The sequence below is a fragment of the Accipiter gentilis genome, chromosome 30, assembly GCF_929443795.1.
Source record: "Accipiter gentilis chromosome 30, bAccGen1.1, whole genome shotgun sequence".
Taxonomy (NCBI): Eukaryota; Metazoa; Chordata; class Aves; order Accipitriformes; family Accipitridae; genus Astur; species Astur gentilis.
Window position 1 is genome coordinate 12,371,068 of NC_064909.1, and position 8,933 is coordinate 12,380,000.

Genomic DNA, 8,933 nt, shown 5'->3' on the forward strand with positions numbered 1-8,933 from the left:
AAACAAAGCCTGGGGAACTTCCCAGATCATAGATACACAAATGTCAGAGTATCTGCTGGGAGGTTACAGTCATTCACAATTAAGCTCTGTTTGGTTGCTCTGGAGGTAGGCTATGATACACTTCTCCAAGAGTGCTTCTCTTACACTCCCTTCAGAGAATGAAAGTATATCCCAAATTATATAAACACTTCCAGCTAAACAGATATGGGTGAATTACATGCACAGGTAGATATATAGGTAGATATAGAGATATATATATATATATACATACACACACAGATTTCAGCAATCTAAAGCAGAGCTTCTGTCCAAAGCATCACTAAGAGGCAGCTACGGGATGCACAGCAATGCTTTACTTTCCCCAGGTAGCTTGCCATATGAATACCTTGCATTGTCCTAGAAAGACCTTTTTCTGCTGAGAATATATTTTAGTGTGAGGTCTTCCACACAGGATTTTGTATAATCAGGTTATATTCCCTAAATACTTATCACCTCTGTAGGGTATAAATAAGATAAAATAGAACACAATTCCAAATCCCTTCAAGGCTCTTGTATCTCCCAAGAGCTGTGACATCTGAGTGTATTCAGTATCAATTAGGAAATTTAGGTGGAAAGCACTATGGTCAGCAAGGCCAAAGAGGATTCAATTATTGGTACAGCTGCATTAAAGGCCCCCCCATAAATTACTTAAGTGGACTCTAACAATTATGAAAACTAATGAGAATAATCTTAAATGGATAGGAACATTCTTATATCATTTTAACATTTTAATCATAAAAATAATATTAAAAAAGCTTTTTACCACTGAAAAAATTCTGAGTCCTCAGCTAACTTCAACTTTGTCGGATTTAATGACATAGCTGAAAAGCTGGCAAAGTCGAAGGAAAGTTAAACAGATTGTTGTTTGCCATGTCTTTTGTCTTAAAGCCACAGTACTTTGGATGACAGAGTAGAAAAGCCCATTACTGCAATGGCAAGAATGATCATTAGCAGACAAGAACTCACCTTGGCACTGATGACTAGTCTGAGGTCTACTGGACAGTGAAAGATCATGCTTTCCTTTTCATTGAAATTCTCCATGCATGCTGAACTCCCTGACAGCACAAAACAAACGAGTAGCATTTCTAAAAAAAACCAGAAGGATAGACTTACTCTTCTTCAAAAAAGGCAACTGGGATGCAATAAGTAGGAAAGAATCTGCCTCTGGAAATACACTGCTTTGTGGTATGATAAACTTTTGACTTAGAAATAGTCCTTAGCTTCAAAAAGTTGAGCTAGGTTCTAGGTATAGAAACACCTTTCCAAATTTTCTCAGGAGCTTGGACTCAATTTACAGGTGAAACAAGACACGTAAACCTGCACTTGAGGCAGAAAGCGTGGGCTCAGAACATACATTGTATTTATTGACTTTTACTTCATGGTCAACATCTCTCAAATCTAGACTTTCAATGGAGATTTTATGTGCAGGATTATGTGTCCTATTCTGGCAATCAAATTCAGACATTTGGACCAAAGTATAATCAGAATTTAGCTCCAGGACTCAGGCTTGACTTTAATTAGAAAAAAAAAGGGGGGTGTTCCAATACACACGGTCACAGTCAAGTTAATGGCAAAACTCCCACTGAATTAACAGGAAGCAGGATCAAGGCCATAGTTTAGATAAGTAACAAAATGCAAAAACCTTCTCATTTGTGCCAGTGACAGTACAGCACCCAAATGGAGCATTTCCAAAGTTGCATTTGTGAACTGTTACTTTCTTCTCTTGGTACATGTGAATATGAACATCAGGCTGGCAGTAATGTAGAATTAGTCTACACGTAACTCTGCTTTCTCTCCATTTGGTTCCTTCTATGTCTGGGCAATTAACCTGGGGGAACAGTGTTGAGAGGCATCTTTCTCAGCAGTGTAAGAGCTAAAGAGCAACAACGGCTGTCTGTGAAAACGTAAAGGAGCTGGTCCTGCGTCTTCTCTCCTTGGATATATCTATACAAAAGTCAGCTAGAATCTGGCCTTTTTGAAAATGGTGAGTGAGAAGCAATGTGAATTTCTTTGTCACCCTCTGTCAAGGAGGTACCTTTTCTGGCTGACAATCGTTCAGCCTGTTATGTAATAAAATACTGTACACCAACATCTGTGTGATTGGCAGCAATATATATTGTAGTTTACCCCTGGAGAGGAAGTGAGGGGCTTCAATCTTCCTCTTTTTTCATTTCTCATCCCCATCTGGATGGGTGATGCCTGTGCAACCTGTGTCAAGAGATCAGCAGTGGAGGATAGCCTTGCCCTGCCACACATCATACTAAGGATGCTTTCCCAGTCATAAGGATGAAAACTGAACAAGGACAATCAGGTCCTGAGTGAATAACTCAGGCCAAGGGGATAGCTGGTCCCCAGGAGAGAGTACCAGGCTTAGAAGGTGTGATGTGGACTCATTAGCTTATTAACATAAATACTATTTTCCTTCCACATCAGAGTTTGCACAAACTCTTTGCCTTTGCTGTATTGTTTAACCTGTTGCAGAAGCAATAGTCATAGCCTGTCTAGGGTTATACAGTTATATGTGCACAGATAGTTTCAGCTGGATCCCATCCAAAAGTATGGGAACCCCTTCCTCATCTGTTATATAGAATCAGAATTTAAAAATATTTACTTTTTTTTTTTTTTTTTTTTTACTGGAAAGTTAGGCTGGTATTTCCTTAAGGTTTCTAACCATATATTGATGAAGGCATAAATGTTCATCTGTAAATTAATTCTCTTGTTAACTAAAATATTTGTATTGCTTTTGATACCAATATCAGAGTCTCACATGTAGGTAGCAGATTCCTGCCCTCTCTCTAAGAAGTGAGCCGAACATAAGTCACATCTGGAAATTCATTACTGGGTTTACAAACCTGAGACAAATTCATTACCTCTGCTCTATCTAAAATGGTAATGTACAGATCTTGGAGCAGATCCAAAACACAGGTAAATCAGCGGAAAAATGTCTATTGACTTTCAATGTAATTTTAGATCAGGCCCATGGCAAATATGAGAGAGTGTGTCCAGTGACTTCCCTCATAGCATTAATGAAGAAAGACAACTTGAATATATCTTATTATATAACAGATCGCTAAAGCCTAAGCTGCAGCACACATTGCTTTACTTAAAACTTGTTCAATTTTACTTCATTCTTAGGTCCCATGAGGGGAGAATTAGGATAGGTTTTGAACACCAGTATATATAAGCCCATGTATGCTCCTGAACAGTGGTGTTCACAAGCAATGTTCAGTAGAAGCATATTTCTCATCCGTTGCTGCTTCTGCTGGTCTTAAATCTTTTAAAACTCATGCTTCGGGGTTTCAGCCTGTCTTGAACAATTAGAAATCAAGCTGGCCCTTAGTCGAAGGCAGCAAACAAGACCACTTCGCACCTTCTTATTTATTCTCTCCGCTGGCCACTGTCATAGACACAGCAGTGGACTAGACACACCTTAGGCTTGAACCAGCAGGACAGTTCCTATGGTGTCTGCTTAATAATCCATTTTTCGTTCTATTAGAAAGTAAACTGTATTTGCTTGTTGGTGATATTTGCAAGGCAGCAGCTGCTACTGCTACTGAAATCAAACATCTCATTTCCAAGGGCATTCTGGGGCTGGGGGAAAAAAAAAAAAAAAAGCAAAGGAAAGGCAAGCATCCGACTCTCCTCCTGGCTATGTGGAGAGGAGAACTGGGTGATGCTTTGCACCATCTCAGAAAAGAATCAGGAAAGGACTTCTGCCTGAAGTGCATGTTGCCAGCAGCAGTTGGCCCCCTTAGGCAGCATTGGATAAGATGCAGCTGTAGCTGTCCCAGCTGCATAGTTCCCTTTTGGCATTAAATGCATGGGCAGCCGGTACAGTGAACTTACCAGGCTGGAAGGTGGATACAACGAAGATAAAACATAAGGAGGAAAGGATAAATAAAAATACTGTTCAGTGGCAAAGCATTGCAATTGCACTACACACTCCACAACGGGGGACTTCTTCAGGGGATCAAAGAGTTGCCTATCACATTATTCAGTTCTCGAGGAGCTTCTCTGTACGTGGAAATGTCAGTCTTCTCTCTGTCTTCTCTTTCAACCCTGTCCAGCTTTATGAATAGTCTTTTCTTTTTCTCTACTGAAAAAAAAAAAAAAAAAAAAAGTTTACATGCTGCAGAAAAGAAAGTGTGGGCCTTTGTTATTAATGTTGTAGAAATACAAATATGTCCACCTAAGAAAGGAGTCTTCATTAACTCCCACAGCCCAGAAAATTAAGGCACGGCTCATCAGGATCTGTGCTTGCTGTTGGCTAAATTGCAAGGGACTAGTTGAGTTGCTGGGGTTCATAATGCTGATAGAGCGGTTTCCACGTGAATGAAGGATAAACAGCGATTAATTTCAGCCAATAAATAATGGTTTGAGGCCCACATTGAAAGAGGAACAATTACTTTTCCATTTTTCCTGCCAAATGAGCTGATAAGAGAAAACAGGGGAGTTGGCCACGTAAATCAGTCTTAATTTTATCTTCCCCATTAAAAAGCAGCCATTAAGACTATCTTCGGCTCATTTCATCCTCTTCTTGTTTCACTTTTTCAATTTGCACAAAAGGGGGGAGTTTGCTCGTCATAAAATTTCACTTTGGCCAACCTATCATTTGCATCTGAGCCAATAAATAGCAATTAGCATAAACATTTAAATCAGGAACTGGAACAAATTCTTGTTCCCCCAGCAAGCTGTTAAATTACTGTATTTCACTATATATAAGAAGCGTTAGAAACAAGATCTGCTGGGCACAATTATCCCTTTCAAACAAGACATGCTTGAAATAAAAAAAAAAAAAGTTATCTTCCTGGGCAACCTTCTTGCTCATAGCCAATGAGCTTAATCAATGCAGAAAGAAGTTGTACCATTAATGATGTTCAGCAAAGCCCTATTTCAAGCTTTCCGTCTAAAGGGATTTATTTGATCTTTATCCAAAATATAGTCCCCAGGAATTAATTTAATTTGCACTGATGTTAAATCATCAAACTTAATTTTTTCTTGTACATTTTTCTCACTTTGCTAAAATGTGCATATCTTTACATACTGGTGAGCCTGAGCTTTGCAAGTCTTGCTTTCTTGCAGCATGTTAATTATGCCAACACACATTCAGTGAGCATGACTCTGAGTTGCGTATGATGTGGTAAATCAGCAATAACTCTGTAAATGCCCAAATAACTCCAGAGGGTGCAAAACGCTTGAAATAAGGTAAGAAGCAGGCTCAAGCAGACTCCTTTTCTTTTACATACATTCTTTTTGACTTGCAAGAATATTTTAACTCTTATGCAACATTTTTCCTCCTCATACACTACAACAGCTAGTGAGCGGAGTTATTTCCATTTTGCAGTTGGGGAACCTAGAGCACAAACATTAAATACCTTGCCAAAAGTCATACAGGAACTCTGAAATGCAGCCACAGTTGGTACTTGGGCCTCAAATACATACCTAGCTTGAGGTTTAACTCTTTCTAATGTATGTGCTGAGAAAATTGATGACAGATATAAATCAGTTCTCCCTTAAGGTTGTCTAGGCTCCTTCTGAATGTGACCCATACACATTACTTTCTAAAGGGGAGGTGTTTTGAAGATAGACGAAAAAGCAGGAAACTTTTTGCACACTCAACCTTACAGGTAAGGTAGCACCTCAGAGTAATTCAGTGTAATTCTCTAAAATAAACTAATTTTACTGAATGTAAGCTACTGATGAAGATGGCTTTAATTGTGGGTTAGGTTTTTTTTAAATTGGAGTGCTGAGTGGGAGTCAGTACAGTGAAAAGAAGACGACAGGTGAAAATCAATACAAAAAAAGCATAAAACCAGACCTTTTGCTCAGGTGTCTATGGGAGAGCTCTCCTTCCAATGTAGCATGATGTAATTTTTTCTGTTGTTTTCTAAAACAACAACAAAAATAATAATTTTAAAATGTTGTTAATACTCTGGATAATTTCTCGGTCACTGCACAAAGACAGGGAAAATCTTGCAAGACCTTGCTTGTGCCTTATCCCATCAAATGCCATTCCTTGTTCTTGGGTCTAGTCTGCATTCAAACTCACATTCCAAAAACAGACAGGATTCCGTCTTTTACCTCCAGTGAAATTTTGATTGAAAGTCTCTCTGAGGACAACCTTGGTTTGGATTGATTGCCTTGTTTGAGCTCTATAGTAAAATAGGTTGGATTCTTTCTGGGTACATTTTTCTTGTAGCCTTGTGTTAGTAGTAACAAGTAAAATGTTTTGTATTTCAATAGCATATTCCACCCGTGGAACTGAGAAGTGAGTAAGTATTATTATCCCCTCTTTATGAACATAAAAACTGAAGGCTGATTTACAGACAGAAGTGCATTATTTAAACTGACAGTGTTAATTAAACCAGTTTAGTAAAACTAATACAAAAATCTCTTCAGAATCATATTATGGTTTGGAAGAGGTTACATTGTCATAAAAGTCACTTGAAAAATAATATACTAACATTCGCATGTGGCATTATACCAGGTTGATTAAATTATTTTTAAAGTAGAGATGACACCCTTTCTTGGTGTAAACAGAATTTGTATATCATGATAGGTTCAGTGATTTGATGTAAGGCCGTAGAGTAGCAGATTCGCATCCAAGATCTGCATCCACAAGGTTTGTTAATATGATAATATTCTACCTTATGGAGCAGTTTATGAATAGATACATGGTGTTACCCTGGAACTTCTCTCTTTCCATTTCCATAAAACAGTTATTGTGACCATATCTTAATAATGTATCTATCTTTAATGTAGCAGGATAATAAACACAGATGAAAATAAATATTAAAGTATTCCTAACATATTAATAATAAACATTAGGTTTATTTTAGACGAAGTTTATCAAACAGTCTGAGTTTTGGGTATAAGATTCAGAGGTGCAGTTCTGTAAATGGATGGGTTAATATTTGTGTAAGTAAGTAGATAGGCATTCTGGATGTTCTTTGAGGCATCCTCCAGAACACCTTTGAAGAATGTAATTTTCAGAAATGCTTCAGTTTGGCCGCTTGGAAATGTTATTTCATTGCAGATACATATTTAGGCATTTCAGTGTCTTGTCCTTGCAAGTGGGAAGGACCCTTCTCATAACAAGGAAAAGTCTTGATGATGACAATAGTTAAATATAAGACAACCTTCAGTATATAGTCCTATTAATTTTATAATTGGCCTGAATAATTAACAGCTCTTTGCTTGGCAGCTTATTGAAGAATTTCTGCAATTTTCCTAGTGAAGTAGAATAAAATTAAGTGTGGATGTAATAAAAAACTGGAAGTCTCACATACACATGGTTGAAGAGAAGCAAATAAAAAAAAAAGAGAGAAGATAACTGAGGGACATTTGTACTCTGAAGCTGTGTACCCCAAAGAGATGATAAACAACAGGAATAAAGTAGAGAAGAAATAATCTACCAGTATATCCAGCATTTTAAATTGAATCAGTCCTGTAATACTGTAATAATTGTAATATTGTCATTTTTACATGTCAGCAAACTCAGAAGCACATATGTCAGAAACAGGAGCAGTACCGGGACTTGACGGACAATATGAGATGTCTGAGAAGTATTGTTCAGAATTTTGCTTTATGTTTAACAGGATTTAGAAGTGTGAAACTATGATTGCAAGTCATAAATTCTAACAACATTTAGCAAAAATTGTGATGGATATTTTTTTGAGAGTAAATAAATGACCATCACTGTGAATCAATTCAAAGAGAAGAAATGTCATTCAGTTTTTATGAAACTGTTTAAGTTCTTTCGAAGCTTTCATGAAATACAGACTGGGAAGGCATCTATCAAAGTCACAGATTCACTACCAGCTTCATGGTGTCTGAATTACGATTCAACCATTAGTTGTGAAATTGACATTTTATTTCAGATCTATAAATTGTTTTTATTATGTTAATTGATTTATAATTCCATAATGCAGAGACTACTAATTTGATGAAACATCTTAAGCTTTAGTCTGTGCTGAACAGTTGCAGTTTTCTTGCAAAAAATATTCAAAAGTGAAATAAATCTTTTCCACAAAATACGAATTGACAGAGAGAGATTAATCCATTGTTTCTCTGTATATGTAATAATCTTTCATGTGTAAATTAAATGCAAAGTACATACTAAATGCTAAAATATTGGTAAAGTAATATCTTGATGATCCCAAGAAGCTGGCTTTTCTTTTATTTGATGTACATCTGTAGTGCAAAACAACGACATACTTTTTTAAGAAACTGTGGAAAAACTAAAATTAAAATTCTTTACTCATTTCTCCCAGTCTGAGATATTATTTAGGACAGGGGGAGAATTTGGACAATTACATATAAAATTGACATGGTCAGTTTTCAGATTATTCTCAGAATCTAGCCTAGTGCACGACAAACCCAACATTTCATCAACAAAGCATAAATAATAACTATCACAACTTAGGGAATATTCAGACTATGACAACCAGATTTGAAAACTTTGGTGATGAATTACATGCTCTAAAACATAAATGTTGTAAACAAAACTGTTAATGCAATTTAGGAAATTGCCAAAATTAAATAAAATCCCCTTAAGTCCCGTTGTTTTTCTGCACTGGAGGGTGCTTGGAACAGTTGAAATGAAAATGGAAGCCATGGGCCTGGAAGATGCGTTGCTGTATCCTGCCAAGCTGGGGGTGCACGGTGGTAGCCAGGCGTAGGACTTTCCTTCTCCTGCAGATGCTCCGGTCATTCTGGGTCATAAGGAAGCAGACTGTACTGGAATGGTAGACAAATTAGATTTAAAGGAGCATATCATGGGGAAGTTTAGCTTTTTTAATTTGGGAACTGAAGTAGGCTGTTGCCCACTGTGGTATCTGTGTCTGAACAACAACTTTTTGATGAAAACTAAATATTCATGTGGAATAACAGAA